The sequence below is a fragment of the Marmota marmota genome, unplaced genomic scaffold, assembly GCF_001458135.2.
Source record: "Marmota marmota marmota unplaced genomic scaffold, marMar, whole genome shotgun sequence".
Classification (NCBI taxonomy): Eukaryota; Metazoa; Chordata; class Mammalia; order Rodentia; family Sciuridae; genus Marmota; species Marmota marmota.
Window position 1 is genome coordinate 16,369,533 of NW_026000211.1, and position 16,919 is coordinate 16,386,451.

The following is a 16,919-nucleotide window of genomic DNA, read 5'->3' on the forward strand; positions in this document are numbered from 1 at the left end:
AGAGAGAGAGAGAGAGAGAGAGAGAGAACACATGTGTGAATGCAGAGCATAGTACTCGCATACCCCAAATAAGAGGCCCATATTGTGACACGACTTGTGGTCATCGGAATTCAGTATGAAGCTAAAATAAATTACATTTTATCTTCTTGAAACTTTTTTCCAACCTCACCCCGAATACATGAAGGCTACTCTTTGGGCTTCAGATACTCTGATAAATCATTCTTTCATCCCTGTGAATACTAGTTTACTTTATTAGAAAATCTCTATTTTTATATGCCGTGTCTTTTGAAACAAATAATACTAACCACTTGGTATAGAACACTATTTGATATGCATTTGACATCTACAGCTTTTCATGGCTCCCACAAACCGTTCCTGCATCGTGGGTTCTGTTCGCTCGCCAGATGCTCCTCCTGCTTGAAATACTCAGCAGTTGAGGAGGGAATGTTCACATCCAACCTCTGGTGGATTGCAGCTGTGATCTGTGAGCTCATTGTTCTCCTCTGTGAAGCTGGTTATGGCCTTCACACTATGCCTATTAATTAGAACATATGAGCACTTACTGGCACTTTATGAGAATTTAACAATAGATATTGAATATTAAATGTGGGATTGCAACGATATGCTGTAGTGAGTGCAGAGGAACTAAAAGGACAGATATGCAAAGCACATTTTTAGCTGTGATTTAAAAGAAACAGAAAAAGAAAAGATTTTTTAATAGCGTTATTAGGCAACCTACATAAATAAAGAGGGATGCAATTCTGAGAGAAGATAGGAATAAGATTAATTTTTACAATGGAATCAAAGGCTGAGAACAGTAAACATTATTATTAGAAATATGTGACATGGTTTGTAATCCTAATGGATCAAGAGTATGCTTTGAGTTTTACTAAGAATGTAAATAATTCTAAATTTGTAACAAAGTATCTTCACCGTATTGCAATCAACTTGCTTCATTTAAATAAAGATTTTAAAGATACATCAGAAATCCAAATAATTCTAAGGAAAAAAACAAAATATGAATTCATAGCCTGATTGGTAAGGTTGGTTAGGCTTAACAAAAAGGTTTTCTGTACATTTTGTAACAACAAAATGTCACTCAAATGTTTAAATTCATCAGATTCTAGCTTGCAGCCGCTAGAAAACATAACCTACAGTTAATACAGTCACTATAGTAGAACTGTATCATGAATACAGTTTATACATGGCAATTTATCCAGAACCTCACAGAATTCTACTGGGTAGAAGAAATTGAGTTTTGATAAACACGCTGTTCTCTAAACCCAGAGGTTTAATCTGAACCTTAACAGTGGCCCAGCAGTCCGTGAAATATTAATATTGTTTTTCTAAGTATATACATTATTTACTGAACAGTCTATAAAGAATTTACGTTGTTTCTCTAAATACAGTATACATTATTTACATTTCACTGTACTTTTTCCTGATTCAGGTAGAACAGAATTCTTGGAAATCACTATATCTGAAGAGATTACATTAGACATTGCAGTGTGGGTGTGTCAAAGTGTTCTCTGTCATCCTTCACCTATATTCTTGGTATGTACTAAACCTGGAGTTTTCCCATTGCTTGGAGGAGGCCTTGGAAAATTATATTTGAATGATATTACATAGGAAGAATTCTATAAACCTATTTAAATAAGTATCCATATGGTTTGTACACCTTTTTAGAACATAATCAAGTGACTTTTCAGTTTAATAAGTGCTTACTCTCTCTTACCCAAACCACAAATTATATGTCTAACTTTCTTTAAAACTCTTTTAGATATTTAATACTAAACACTAATATTTTTAATCCAATAAAGCTTATTTCTACATAGCATTTTCTTCCTTGCATTTCTGAGGACTACTAGGTAACAACAATAATTATTTGATGAAAGTCATAATTTAATGACATGCTTACATTTGGACATACACTCATAAACATACAAGCATTGAATGAATCTTTCAATATATTTGTTAGATACCTTTAAAAATATTGTATAAATAGTGATTAGTTTTAAGTGTTCTGTGAAATGCTATAATTTGAGAGCTCTCTGGATTATATAGTCTTTCCTGAATTCCTACAACTAAATCAGTACCTTGAGGTAGAAAATAACAGTCTAAAAATAACTTCAGGAATGAGAAAGTGGGAGCTCTGGCGATTGCAGCTCCACAGCCAGAACCCTTGAGGCCACACTGACATTGTTCGTAAGAGAGGAAGGTTGAGAAAAACATTCTGCATTGGACGGTGCTTGGAAGGGGCAATTGAAACTAAGGAGGCACATGCAAAATACGTCATCCTCACCTGGCATTCAGGAATGACCCAGTATAACCACACTCTCTGGAAAGTAAGACAAGTAAACTTTTTCTAAGTGTTAGTATTTTTTTTATATTTCAAAGACAAAAATCACTGGAAGGATGAGGCCAAAATCCTGTAGTGAAATGGTTAAGACTTTTATCACATGTGGTTTGGTTTTCTTCAGTCTTTTATCTGGAAAAATAACATATTTCAGTTGAACTTTTATGATTTCTGAGGACTTGTCTGATAACTATACTTAATCCCCATGAATGGGTATTCTAACAGGATAGATCCATGTAGAACTTTGTGCTGCACATGGGCTTAGTTCTACATGTAACATGTTGGCATATTCTGCCTATTCATTCCCTCATAGATGGGGGTAAGAATTGGGTTGTCATACATCTCTCTGCAGTCTGTCAGTGTCATAGTACCTGGTAGGGAGATTCTTTCTGAACTCAAATTACTATCAGGAATTCAGTGTTAGCCCCAGATACACTGAATTTTATTCCTACCAAAGCCAATGAGATGAGGAGGTAATACCTGTTTCCTTCCCAGTCATGTCTAGACCTACTAGTATCAGCCTAAAATTAAAACTACAAGATACAAAAGGTTATGAAAACCTCTTTGATATTGTGTTGGAGCAACTATAAAATGAAATTGTAATAAAGAAGAGAAAGCTAAATAATCTCATTGAAATAGTCATTGTCCCAATTTCTAAAGCAAACTTAAAATTTTAGGACCTGCCCAGAAAAGACCACTTGGCTGTGTTTCTCCCTCCATCTCTTTCCCTGTGTCTAGATACAGGTTACTTTTCTCACAAGTTTCAATTTATGAAGGAAACAGTATTTTAAAATAATATTAACAGAAATTCCCTTAGGGTAGTTGTGTATTTTGCAATAGACCATGAGGTGTTAAAATATGTGGTAATAAAAAAGATCACATTTTATTTGCTTAAGAAACATCTGTACCATATTCTTGAACCTCATCAGAGAGAAAGTATATGACATAGATGATTCCAGCAAAGATGATTTGGAGTGACATTCGAAATCTGCATGTTTTACAGGTATCCCTGAAACTTTTTTTTCAGATAGCCCAAGAACTAGAAACTCTAGAAAACACATTTCAAAATTTATTAATATTAAGGTAGAAGTTATAATGTATGAAAACAATCTGTAACTCTGAAAATTATTGCCAAAATAAATTATATGCCCTAAAATACCAATACATGACAGGTATCTTGGAAAGGCTCTAGAAAAAAAAAAGTAAGTAATTGAAGAAGGTGTAAACTGTAAATGTGATGCTTTACAGAGACTGAGAAAAGTGGGTAATTCAGATTTTTTGTTTAATGGGTTTTGCAAGATGAAGAGTTATAGAGATTGACTGCACAATAGTGATACAGTCAACATTTTTAACTTTATATTTAAAATTGTCACTGCATATTTTTAACTATCTACTTGAAATTGTGTTATGCACTTTTTACTACAGTTAAAATTTTTTTTTAATGTAGTGCATATACTTTAGGACTCTTCACAAAACAGGTCAGTATGTCTCAAAAAGCTGCCACAGTTCCAGGAAATAAAATCAGACAAGGTCAAAAAATTTAAAAACAAAAAAGAATGTGGAATAAAATCAAATTAAAATAAGCAGAAGAAACAAATGAAGATTCAGAAGTTGGATGCAATCAACATTTAAAAATTTTGAAACTTGTGTTGAAATGATCATAAACTTACCAATTTAGGGTTTACAAATTATATAGCAAACAGTGACATAACACAATTTTTTATGCTTATAACATACTCTGAATCTACACCACCAACAATGGGGCTAGACTCACTTAAGTTTACTGACAAAATGAGAAAGAATAACTGAAAAGTGATTTATTATTATCATCAGAAAGAAGAAAAAGACAGTAAATCTAAGGGTGATGAAGAAGAATCTCTGCTATTGTTTCTCGTGAGTAATCTAAACAAATAAAAAATAAATAAATATTGGCATAGTACAGCCCCAAGAATGAAAATAAACTGGCAAAGAGAATTGTACCTGTGCTTATTGAACACGATTTTTCAAATTTCAGTTTATATACTTAACCAGACTTGTTAGCTATTATGTATCTATTATCACTTATCCATCTATTACATTAGAATTTTATACCACTTAAGTATTAATAAAAATATTCCAGGTTTACATAGTTTTACTGAAAGGTGACATTTTCCTTTTGTAGGTAATAATGTTATGGAAATAATTTATCCCAATCATATCACTTACAGTGCTTTGAGTCAAACATTAAAAATTCTTTATTATTTTAAAAATTGCCTTAAGAATCATTGGCACAGTTTTCTTTTGGTCTCCATGTTGGCAGAACTTATAGACTGCAGATGTAGCTGAGTGGTACAGTGTGCTTGCCTACTATGCACAATGCCCTAGGTTTGGTTCCCAGCATATGCAGTGGGGGGCAGGTGTGGTGATCAACAGATCTTGGTCACTAGGGGCACAAGGAAAAAGTTATTTATATTGTTTCTCTTTCTTTTTCTTGAACTTATATCTTCCTAGGCTTATTGAAGTTGGATTCACTTATAGAAACCCAGCTTTTCTGGTATTAGAATGTACATTAATAGCAATCATTGCTCCTTTCTTTCCTAACTGGCCTTTCTCTGCTAAGGGGTGGCATTGGGAAGTTTTCAGGCTATTAATACTGGTAGTACTAATCTTGAAACATATTTAATATTCCCCATCTTGAAACATATTTAATATTCTCCATCTCCTGACAAGGTCTTTGCATGGATCATGCTATTTGATCTTCCCAACCAACTTACAAGGTAAGAACTATGGTACTCGTTTTGCAAAAGAGGTAACCCAAATTAGAAAGCAAAACACAGTTGATTAAAGTCCCACAGAAGGTTTGTACAGGAGCTGAGGTTTGAAACCCAAAGGTTAATTCCGGTTTACAGGATCTGTAAGACAACACCGCAGCTGTTACCCCATCTATCTGGAACACTTCCCCCTGCTCCATCCTGCCATACCCCTTGCCTGTTTCACTGCTTGTCAAGCTGGATATGGATTATGATTTGGTCACATGCTCAGGTAGGTCTCTATTAGAGTCCTAGCTACTATTCTTCAGCTGTGTTAGACCCAGATGCAAGAAGAAAAGCAGAGTAATTTCTCCACCTTAATTCCATTCTCTTATTTCAAGCTCTCTCTACCTTCAATGCCTACACTACGAAATGGAACTCAAACACTTCCTGCCAGTCCAGCCCTTCTGAAAAGTTCTTTGCCACACTGTGAAGACATTTTCCAGATTGACTGTTTTCTCAGACTTAGCATTTAGAACCAAGGCACATTTTTGAGAATTCTATTTGAAGTTGTTTAATGAATTTGTGCTCTCACCCCAATTTATTCCTCCTAATGGAGATCAAAATAGAAGATTTGTGCAGCTTTCTACAAACAAACTTGCAAGCTTGAATAGAAACATAGAATATTTAAAAGAAAATTATAAATTAGTAAAATTTTACTAAATAATAATTTGAAATTGGAATAAACTAATTATGAAAAATAAAAATGAAAACAGCTAAAATATCTATTCTTACCCACATTTGATTTTGACACTCCAGTAAATTATTCTTTCCTTTGAGACTCTTTTAATATTAAAAATTCATAAGAATATCTTGAGATTTCCTTCTATTCTGTTTTAGTTACTTTAGGTTACTTTCTCTATTGAACAATATTTTTTTCCATGTTATCTTCTACTTATCTATGTTTGGACCTTAAAAGAGAAAATTTTCCAAATCAGTTCAGACCACCACAAAAATACCCATGAGCATTAGATACAAGATTTTTACTCTAGAGTGTCTAAAGTCTATAATATAATAAATCTACAATAAGCTCTTCACACATATTTGCATTAAATAAGCGCATTTGCCACAGATTTCTTAGTTTTGGAGTATTCTAAGCTGCCAACATGATATTATGTAACTCATTTAAGAAATGCAATGTTTACCATTTCTATGTAGCAAAATTTCTCAAACTATCTTTTGTACAGCATCATTGCAGTAGATAATGCTTTAGAAAAGAAGAATGAAGAGCAGTTAAGGTTGTAATTACAACACATCCCCTTTAAGGATTCATGACACGTCAGTGCACAAAGCCTACAGGATGCCTTCCATAAAGAAAACTGACCAACTTTGTTCATATTCATGTGCTACTTATCTATGGAATTCTCCATTTTTTTGTAATGACCTCTATAAGATACTGTATAAGAAATACTGTTCTAAAAGTATTCTACACATATGTAAAACTAGCATCCATTTATGTAGACTTATCTAGCAATGGATCTCCCTTTGCTTTCTTCTAAGTTCATTAATTAATTTTTCAGAAGTCTCAGATCATATTGAAATCCATAAGGAAATTATATGTAGTGAAAATATAATTCATTTCTGAATTCAAAATGGCCCATTTTGAATTAAGAGTTATTATTATTATTATTAATTATTATTATTATTTATTTAGGTACTGGAGATTGAACCCAGGGCTACTTTACCTTTGAGCTACATCCTTGGTCCTTTTAATTTTTTTTTTTTAAATTTTGAAACAGAGCCTCATTAAATTGTTAAGAATCTCACCAAGTTGCTAAAACTGGCCTCAAACTTGTGATCCTCCTTCCTCAGCCTCTATACTACAGCCATGTGCCACCACACCAGGTTTAAGAAATAATCTTCACAACAAGGACATGGACTATTACAATGCTGTTTTCAGAAACCTTATGTACATAACATAAGGACAACAATACTGGTAATTTTTAATGTATTTTTCTGTACCTTAGTTTTTCAACAGGAATTATAAGATTTGTGGAAAGATACTTTTTGTTTTGCAAATTTTGGTTACTTTCTTTTGAGAAGATACCCCCAAATTTAAAGTATTGTGATATGAAGGCTATGAGAAGCCATAAGATTTTGTTCTCCATCTGCCATAAGTGAACTGCTAAATCCTTTGGTGTAAAACAATCATTAATTCTGGCAGAAGAGTTTCTTTGAGTTCGGATAAAATGGTGACCAATGAAATGATTTCCCAGAAAAAGAAAGCTATATATACCAATGCTATATAGTACTTGGAGGGGCATAAACAGCTGTGCAGAGGCTGAATTTCCAGTGAGGGAAAAGTTGTGTATGAATAACTACACATCACTCCCGCCTCTCACAGCAGTCTAAATGCTGAGCATGAGAATGCTTCCAATATTGTTTCCTTGTGCAACTTTCATTTCAAATGCTATTTTTCTTAACCTTGATAATTATTACAAATAGCTACCACAATGCTGACAATCTTCATGTTTTATTAGTAACAAAATGATGCTTATCAAGGTAACTAAATAAACTCTTATTATATTTAAACCAATTTGTATCCATGCCAGATCCACCCTCTGGTCATAGAGTGAGAATATTTGGATAGCTGCCTGGTCATAAGGCAAGCTTATGTATATCATTGATTCTCAAATGGACAAAAAAATGTGCAAAATTTGCTTAGAACCAAAGGTTTGTCAAAGGAAATGGTTTCTGTGAGGAAAAGACTGCACAAATAGCCTCTTAGCAGCCAGAAGTATTACATACCCAGAGGAAGCCATGAGCTTTTTGTACAGATGCTAGATAAGCTTGCCAAGGAACCATATGCTACTGCTGGAAGAATATTTTTGCAGTTTGGCATCTGGATCTTGGAATTACCATTCAATAGGGAAAATGAGAAGCATATGAAGATGAGGACTAAGATAGTGTCCACATTGCACCAGAATCCAAGTTGCACAAAGGTGAATTTAAAACCTCATTTTAATGAAGAGGAAATTTAATTAAATTCAGTGACTCTTGTTTAAAAGTTTTAAGTTGATACAAATGCTGTGATCAGAGGAATTAACATTATAAGATGCTAGTAGCATATACTTTTTCAACATTTTTATTTAGGGGATTTCTTTTTTAATCTGATAGACCAATGACTCTAAGACAGATTAGGATTTCTTAGATGACTTTTTTTAAACCATTGATTTTAGCACTTTAATTGTGTCTGTCCTCTATCCTTTTATTTTAATACAAAATAAACCTAACACAAATATTTTTTTACCTTTATTTGTAGCCAGTTATCTGGTATGAAATGTGCCCTACCACATCAATATACTGAAAACTGAAGCACATTTCTGAAAAGGCATTGAACTTCAAAGCAATATAAGTAAAAGGGAATAAATCTGAGTGGTTGTATTGGGGGAAATAAAAAAGAGATGTGATGGTTCCCTACTTATTTGAATATGAAATTGTATATTTGGCCAGGCAAAAAGCATTGCATTATGGATCAAATTTAGTCACATATTGGTATAAATAATTGATTTAAAAGAATATTCTAAAGCCTGGGAATGTGCCTTGGTTGTAGAGTGTTTGCCTGGCATGCCCAAGGCCCTGGGTCCAATACCCATCATGGAATTAACTAACACACACACACACACACACACACACACACACGAATATGCTGAAGCTAATGCACTTTTGTGAGAAGAAGCTACATCTATCCTAGGAATCTAATTGTCACCTTTTGAATATTGTACTCCAATGACTAATTGATACAGCACTTAAATTTTCTGTCATAGTTGGATTAGCTTGTCAGAGGTCAATATATTTATTTGAAATAGCTGAAACATTTTCACATTGAGAAGCCCTGGATAATGCACAGGAAGGGCCAGACCTTTTCTTGCCCTTTGCCATACCTCTACTTTGGAAACAGATCCCATGTTTTTTAATTACAACAGAGGTTGTCACTTCAATAATGAGTTCTCGATCTGCATTTGGTTTCAAATACAGACAGATAATGGAGGTTAGAGAAGGTTAAATTTTCCTCTGCCTATGTTTACATGTTGCCAAAACAACTCATCTTTTTAGTCAATTTAAGGGAAAATCAGCTAGATAATTTATTTGTTGTCAGGTAGCAACAAATTGACAGAGTTGGCCACCTCTGACCAGTTTAATATTGTGGAAAACACCACTAAATCAGATGGAGTGTTTCAGCTAACTCTCTCCTTCTCTTTCCATTAATACTCTCTGCCTTTTTCATAGCAGGTTCTTGATACTAATAATTAATTGTAAAGCACTTTATAGTCTTCACTATACATTCACGTACATCATATCATGATGACTTTGTGTGGTCAGTAAGGAAGATGTTAATGCCTCCATTTTTTGAGATTAAAAATATTGATCCACATTGAAGGTAAATGTCACTCAAAGTCATTCAAAAGAAAAAAAAATAGAACATGTGTCATCTGACTTCTCATCTAACTTGAGCAAGTGCGCATGCACATACATAGAGATACTCTTAATTTTATTCTTTAACAAATTTACAACACCCTTTCTTTTGGGGAGACAAGATCTCCCTAAGTTGCTGAGACTTGCCTTGAATTTGCAATCCTCAGGCCTCAGCCTCCCTAGTAGCTAGAATTACAGGCTTGCAGCAGCACACTTGGGTATAAACCCTTTCTACTGTAGAAAATTTTGTCAAGTTATCAATTTTTCAATATAGTATGAAATATGCACTTTGTTAAATTACTCTTTACCTATAGGTAATGAACAAATCTGATTATACTAAGTTGATCATCTCTTCCCATAAAACCTTTTACTACAAGAACTAGACATATAAATGATTTAAATGATTTTTTTTTCTGTTGTAAATCTCCTACTTGATTCATGCTCTGGTTTAGGAAATGATGTCAGAGCACAGGTTGGCGATACTGGCTCAGCATTGGAGTCTATATTAGAAAACTGAGAGTAGATTATGATGTTGTTTGTTTGAGGTTTTGTTGGGGCGGTTAGGTTTTTGTTTTTATTACTATTTCAAACTATATTCACATCAATCGAAAACTTCATGTAAAAATTCAGAATTATATACTTTTCTAGGTTTAGTATAGAAAAAATGTTGTGGTTAAGACACAAAGAGCATTACTCTGTTGAAATAGAGTTTTAAAATTTTATCATTTTCTTTCCCTTAATATTCTTACTTGATAGCCTACAGCTAAGCAATATATATGTATGTTATTCAAAGACTTCAGTGTCTTCTAATAGATGTTCAATGATTTCTGTCATCCAAACAAGTTTGTAATCTTGGTTTCCTTTTTTCCTTCATAAAATTTTGCCATACAAACAAGTGTTACATTATTTAATATAAAAAAGTATACATTGTGAGCAATACTTGTTGCATTTATGTTGCCAAAGGCTGTGGAAATATATATATATATATATATATATATATATATATATATATATATGTATGTATTTAAAGCTATGCAAGTGTGCATATTTTGCATGTTACTGTTTTCCGCATAATTTAAGTTCCTAGCTTCAAGGGAGAAGTTTGATCATTATAATATAACACATCTTTATCCTCAGAATTCAATTTTAGAAATATATATATATAAATGCAACCCTCCCACTAATTTATCATTAACACTTTTAATATTTTCTTATTATAGTACAATTAAAGTCCCTGGAAAAAAAGATGTGACTGTCTAGAGAATATGCTTGCATCTTACCATCTAAGGGATGTCACCTTTTCTTTGTGGTGGGCATTTGAGATATGAAGGTTGCTTGGAGATTTGCCTGTCAAAAGAAGCAGCTCATGTCCCCTCCCTACAGCTATCCATAAAAACCATTTTTTAGAAAAATGTTAAATGCATTAACCTTGTTCTGATCTTGGGCACATTGCTGCAAAGCCATTCTCAGGCAGGGATAATTGAAAGGTATGAATTTTTATAGAGATTTAGCTGTTAAAGTATTTTTCCCGAGGCAAAGCCAAAGGCTAAACCTGTGCCACACTCTAAAGCTACCAGAACTATGAGCTGGCTCTATTGCCTCAGCTCAGCAAGCCACAAATGAACAAAAGGATAATGATTTAGTTCTTGGTATAATTTATGTCCCTTTTTTCCCCTTCATTTTTACCTATCCTGCACATGTTCCTGGTTATAAAAGTTGAAAGTGTTTCTAGACTTCTGTTTAAAGCCAAGAATTTAACTAGAAGATCTTATTAAACAGATTTTGGGGGGATATTTCTTGTTATGTATCAACACTGCAATTTTGTATTATTCCTAATTTAGAACATGGCAAAATGCTGTTCCTATAGAACTAAATCATACTCATAACAGGTTCGTTAAGATAGCCAACAGTGCGTGTGGATCGATTGCAAGATATGAACTTATGACTTTCCTACTTTAAATGAAAACATGTGTTCACCAAAGGATCACAAATACTCCAGTGCAAATAAATTGAGCTTTGATTTACCGAAATGCCAATAGACTTTACTTGACAAGATTATTGCAGCAAATATCTATTGTGTTTCATTCACACATCCAGTGGACGGAATGCTAAGGTGGGTCCCCTGGACACCAAGTTGCCACAATCTCATAACTCTCAACAGGGTGATGCTGTTGACAAAATCACAGCAGATACCAGTCTGTAATCAGGGCTTGACTCAGGAGCCACCAATAATGCTTCATTGATCATACTATCATCATCAGAAATCTGGATCTTTGAAGATTTAATCAAAACTTGTAAGAAGAAAGAGGCATATTGACCAGGGTTGATAAAGCCAATGTATTTTCTCTTAAAAAAAAAAAAAACCCACCATACAAACAAAAAAAGTCAAAACAAACCAGAACTTGTCATTATTAACTATACTTCTTTTCAATATCCTGTGAGCTTTGTCAGAAAGTTTGTATGAATGAAAATCCATATTGTATGCCAGCTTAATATTTAAACTATTAAAAAATATCAGCACATGTGAGTTTTAAATGTTGTTTTGTATGGCCATTGTATATATGACATAGATTTATAATCAATATAAAATTAAATTGGAGAATTGTTACATACTTTTTAAAGTTCTCTAAAATCTCCCCCAAATTACTGAAAATACAAATTCATTGGAATAAACCAAATCACAATTAGTAGTAAACTCATTTTCATAATGAGAACCATATCTGTATAATATGTATTGAATGACAAAGTTAGTTTTAAGTTCATACAAGGTTTGTGCTAAATATTTCCTGACAGAAAATGAGCCCTTGGTTAGCCAATAATTACTTGCTTTCAGCACATATTTGGAATTACACAAAAGATTGCACACACACATACACACACACTCTAAATATTTTAATAAAATGGTAGAACTTTTTTTTGAAAGTTCAAAATTTTTGTGTTTGTAGAAAAAAGCAGAAATAAGTTCCATCTGTGTTTTGATATCTTGGGAAAATACAGAAATTTCATTTTTGTAAAAATTCTCATATCATTCAATCAATGTACTGGACAGCTATAGTGATTTAAACCTAATTCACAATTCCTCTTTCATCTAAATGTGGAGAACATTATCTCTGAAGTTTTTTAAAAATATTATTATTAGCCTTTAGAGTTGGCTTTAATCATGAAACTTGGAATAGGCAAGTTAGCTTCTTAACATTGGTAGGACAGGATTGAATGGGGCAAAGAGAACAGGTATAAGAGACCAAGTGTCATGGCTGTGCACAACAGAGTACAGTAAGGATCTCCTCAACCTGAAACAGTTTTTCTCCAAAACAGAAATACCCTTCATTGGCTATTTTTTCCGTTTTGCCCTAAAATTGTTAATAACTAATGTTGGAAACTGTACATAAACCCAGAGGGTATTTCACTCTACACATCCACCAGTGAGAGTATTTGTGGTTTTCAAAGCTCGCCCTAACAAAATTCCACAAACTGGGTTGCTTAAAGCAATAACAATTTGTTATTTCTTGGTTCTAGATGCTATAAGTCAGAAATCAAGGTGTGGCAGGACTTATTCCTTATGGAGGGACTGAAGGAGAATCGATCTCTTGTCCTTCTCTTAGCTTCTGTTGATTATAGAAATCCTTTGAGTTCTTCATTATATAGCAGCACCACCTTGGTGTTGGAATTGTGTGTGTTGTGTGAGTGAGTGTGCATCTTGCTGTTTTGTAAGGATGCCAAGCATAGGATAAGGACCCATCTAACCCTGAATAACAACGTCATCAGAACTGATGCATACTCAAAGATACAATTTCCAAATTTCCAAGTTAAATCATATACGCAGAGCTCAGTGGATATGAATTTGGGGCACAATATTCAATCCAGTACACTTGTCTATATTCACTTAAAATCATTATGTTATCTGAATGAGAAATGTTTTGAAGATAAACAAAATCATTGTATTTATTTTTTTCTTCCTGAAACTGAATTTCCACTGTGAGGATTGAAATCAATCAGGAAAAAAGGATTGGAGGCTTCTATAGGGCTAAGCATAGCTTCTTCTCCATGATAATCTATATCCATCAGTTAAACTTTGTCCACAAAGTTTTCAATTGTCTACAGATTTCCTATCAGGAAAGATTCCTCCCACAGAACCATATAGGCAGAAGTATACTCTGAACGTTTTTATTAGAAGAACCTCAGCCAGCAAGTGATTGGAAGGAGCTTGAAATCAGTTGGAAGTCTTGGGCATGATTAGGACCTGCACCCAACTCTTCCTTTTAGCTTGCTTAAGTGTGGTCAATGGAAGGAAGATCATCACAGGAAAATATCTGCAGATAATTGATGTTGAGTACCCTATGCTAGCTGCCTTTTTATCCTGAAAACTAGACCACTTTGGTTCTATGTTCAGCATATAAGAGTAGAAAACTTTGATACACAAGTCACAGTAAGACTTTCAAGCCCCCAAACATCTAGTTATTTTTCAGTAACTGATACTGAAAAGCAACTAGACATTGAGAATTGAATCTATCAATGAAGAAGAAACGTTATAGATTGGAGAACATGAATTTACGTGAAGTCCCAATGAATATAATTAATCAAGGTTCAGCTCTACAAAGACTTAAAATTGACCAGATCTTGGTAGCCCATCTGTACAAGAAAGATCTGCACGCACTGTCGGACATGGAGGTAGGTGAAGACAGTGCTAAGAAGCTTGAGATCAAGGGTCACCAAACTCCAGCCGATGGCTGTACGGGATAGGAAGTACCCTAATATGAAAAATGTTTCCCAATGTAAATATTGTTGTGGTGCATAGAGAAAGAGAAGAAAGAAAAGAAAGACAAAAATAAAAAATGCCTTGTGTACTAAAAATCTGGGTTTTTCAAAACCAGCTTTTTTCTGTATATAAATTATTCCGCTATTTCAGATTTAACGTTTTCTATAAAAAGAATGTCTACATTTTCTGCCTGTTCAGAACTGTTTAATAGCAGTGACTCTTGGGTGTATTTACATTTTTATATTTGAATACTAACTTTCCTATTGACAAATGGTTATGATTATTTCCTATATTGACAAATGGTTATGATTAGCATTTCTAAATAAAAAAGAGTTGCTTTATTAAGGGGAAAGAAAAAGAAAAGATACAGCTCTAGTTTCAAGAATCTTTATATTGACAAGATACTCACCTCTTAATAAGCCATATAATTGGGTTGATTTTGAGAGAAATAAAGCCTTCCTGTCATAATTTGTACTGGGAGAAATTAAAGGAGAGAAAAGAGGAAGATACAAAGGCATTGTCTTTCTCAACCATAATCTTTCCCTGTGACTTTACTGCAACAAAATCATACTTTAAGACAGGAGGAAAGGGAATAACTATTATTTCTGTAGATGACAGTTTGTTTAATAATGACCTGAGCTAAACAGTGGGTAAATAAAAAATTAAACAGTAACAAATGATTTAGAATGGAATTTCCTAGAGATTTAATAATATAATGTAAAAGTTGTGCTCAAAGTTTCAGATGTGAAAAATTAACTCAAGTTTATTTTGAATTAAGTTTTCTGACCCCAAAATTCACACAAAAGTGCTCACTATAAATATAGATTAGTTGTCGCATTTATTTACCAAAATGTGAGGAGCTAGTTCGGGAATGCGATGGCTGTTACAAGACAGGCATTGATGAGATACAATTTTACTCACCTTCCTAACCTGCAGGTATTTGAAGGAAACATAGAGATGAAGGTCACATAATTTGTCATGGAGTAGAGTTTGATTGAATCTGGTTGTTGTGCTGTTTGAAGACACCCCAAACTGAACTCTTCTTTGCCCATCCCATCTATTCCTAAAGGAAAATTTCCTACATTTGAGAAAATGATAGAGGATCATTTTTCTTCTATTTTATCTAGATATTTATCTGAAAAGAAATTATAGAAAATTCTACTAAAAAATAGTATTGTGGGCTGGGGATGTGGCTCAAGTGGTAACGTGCTCGCCTGGCATGCGTGGGGCTCTGGGTTTGATCCTCAGCACCACATAAAAATAAAATAAAGATGTTGTGTCTACCAAAAACTAAAAAATAAATATTAAAAAATTCTCTCTCTCTCTCTTTAAAAAAGTATTGTATAGTTAAAACAAATAAAAATGTTAATAAAAATAAAAAATAAAATGCAGAATGTCAACATGAGAAATTCTGCAGAATTAATCCTAGTGAAATAGCCATAAACTGTGGAAATTATAACTACAACAATTAGAAGTGTCCTCAAAAATAATTCAACATGAAAATCAATACATGTGATACACCCTATCAACAAAATGAAATCCAAAGCCAAATGATCATCTGAACAGATTCAGTGCAAAAATTTGATAAAATTCAACACATCTTCATGATAAAAGACCAAAAGTTTAGACATGAAAGGAACATAACATAATAAAGGCCAACAGCTAACATTATGCTTTTTTTTTTTTTTTTTTTTGTGGTGCCAAGGATTGAACCCAGGGCTTTGTGCATGGAGGCAAGCACTCTACCAACTGAGCTGTATCCTCAGCCAACAACTAACATTATACTTAATAAGAAGATGCTAAAATATTTCTCTCAGCTAAATACACTGAAGCAATTGGCATGAACAAGATACTACTTATTCTGGTTTTGTTTTCTATAATTTCAGTTACCCATCATCAACATAGTCCAAAAACATTAAATGGTAGATTCCAGAACTGAATAATTTATAAATTTTATAAATTATAAATTTTTAAATTATATAAGTATAATTTATAAATTTTGAATCTCACATGGTTCTATGTAGTGTGGTGAAAATCTCAGCCCTGACATGAATCACCCCTTTGTCTAGCCTGTGTGTGCAACCTTCTGAAGATTAGGTCACTTAGAGTCCGCTTTATACTGGATTAACTGTTATAATATCACAGTATGTGTGTTTAACCAGCATTCTACTTAAGAATGGCCCCTTAGCATCCAAGTAGTGATGCTGGCAATGCAGTTATGCCAAAGAGAAGCCTTAACGTGCTTCCTTCAAGTGAAAATGTAAAAGTTCTGGCTCTAACAAGCTTAGAAAAAAGTCATATGATGTTTGGTATGATGTGTAGTATAATATTTTGAGAGAAAGAGCACATTCATATAACTTTTATGAAAGCATATTGTTAACATCATTCAATTTTATCATGTAATTGTCATTATTAGTCTGTTTCTATGCCTAATTTATAAATTTAACATCATCACAAATGTGTAAAAGAGAAAATAGCACATGTAGCTTAGTGCTTTCAGGCATCCACCAGGGATCTTGGTTTCATCAGCTGTGGGTAATGCACCTGGACTACTGTAAATTGATGAATTTTGTGTTATGGAATTTTGTCTGCATGAAGATAC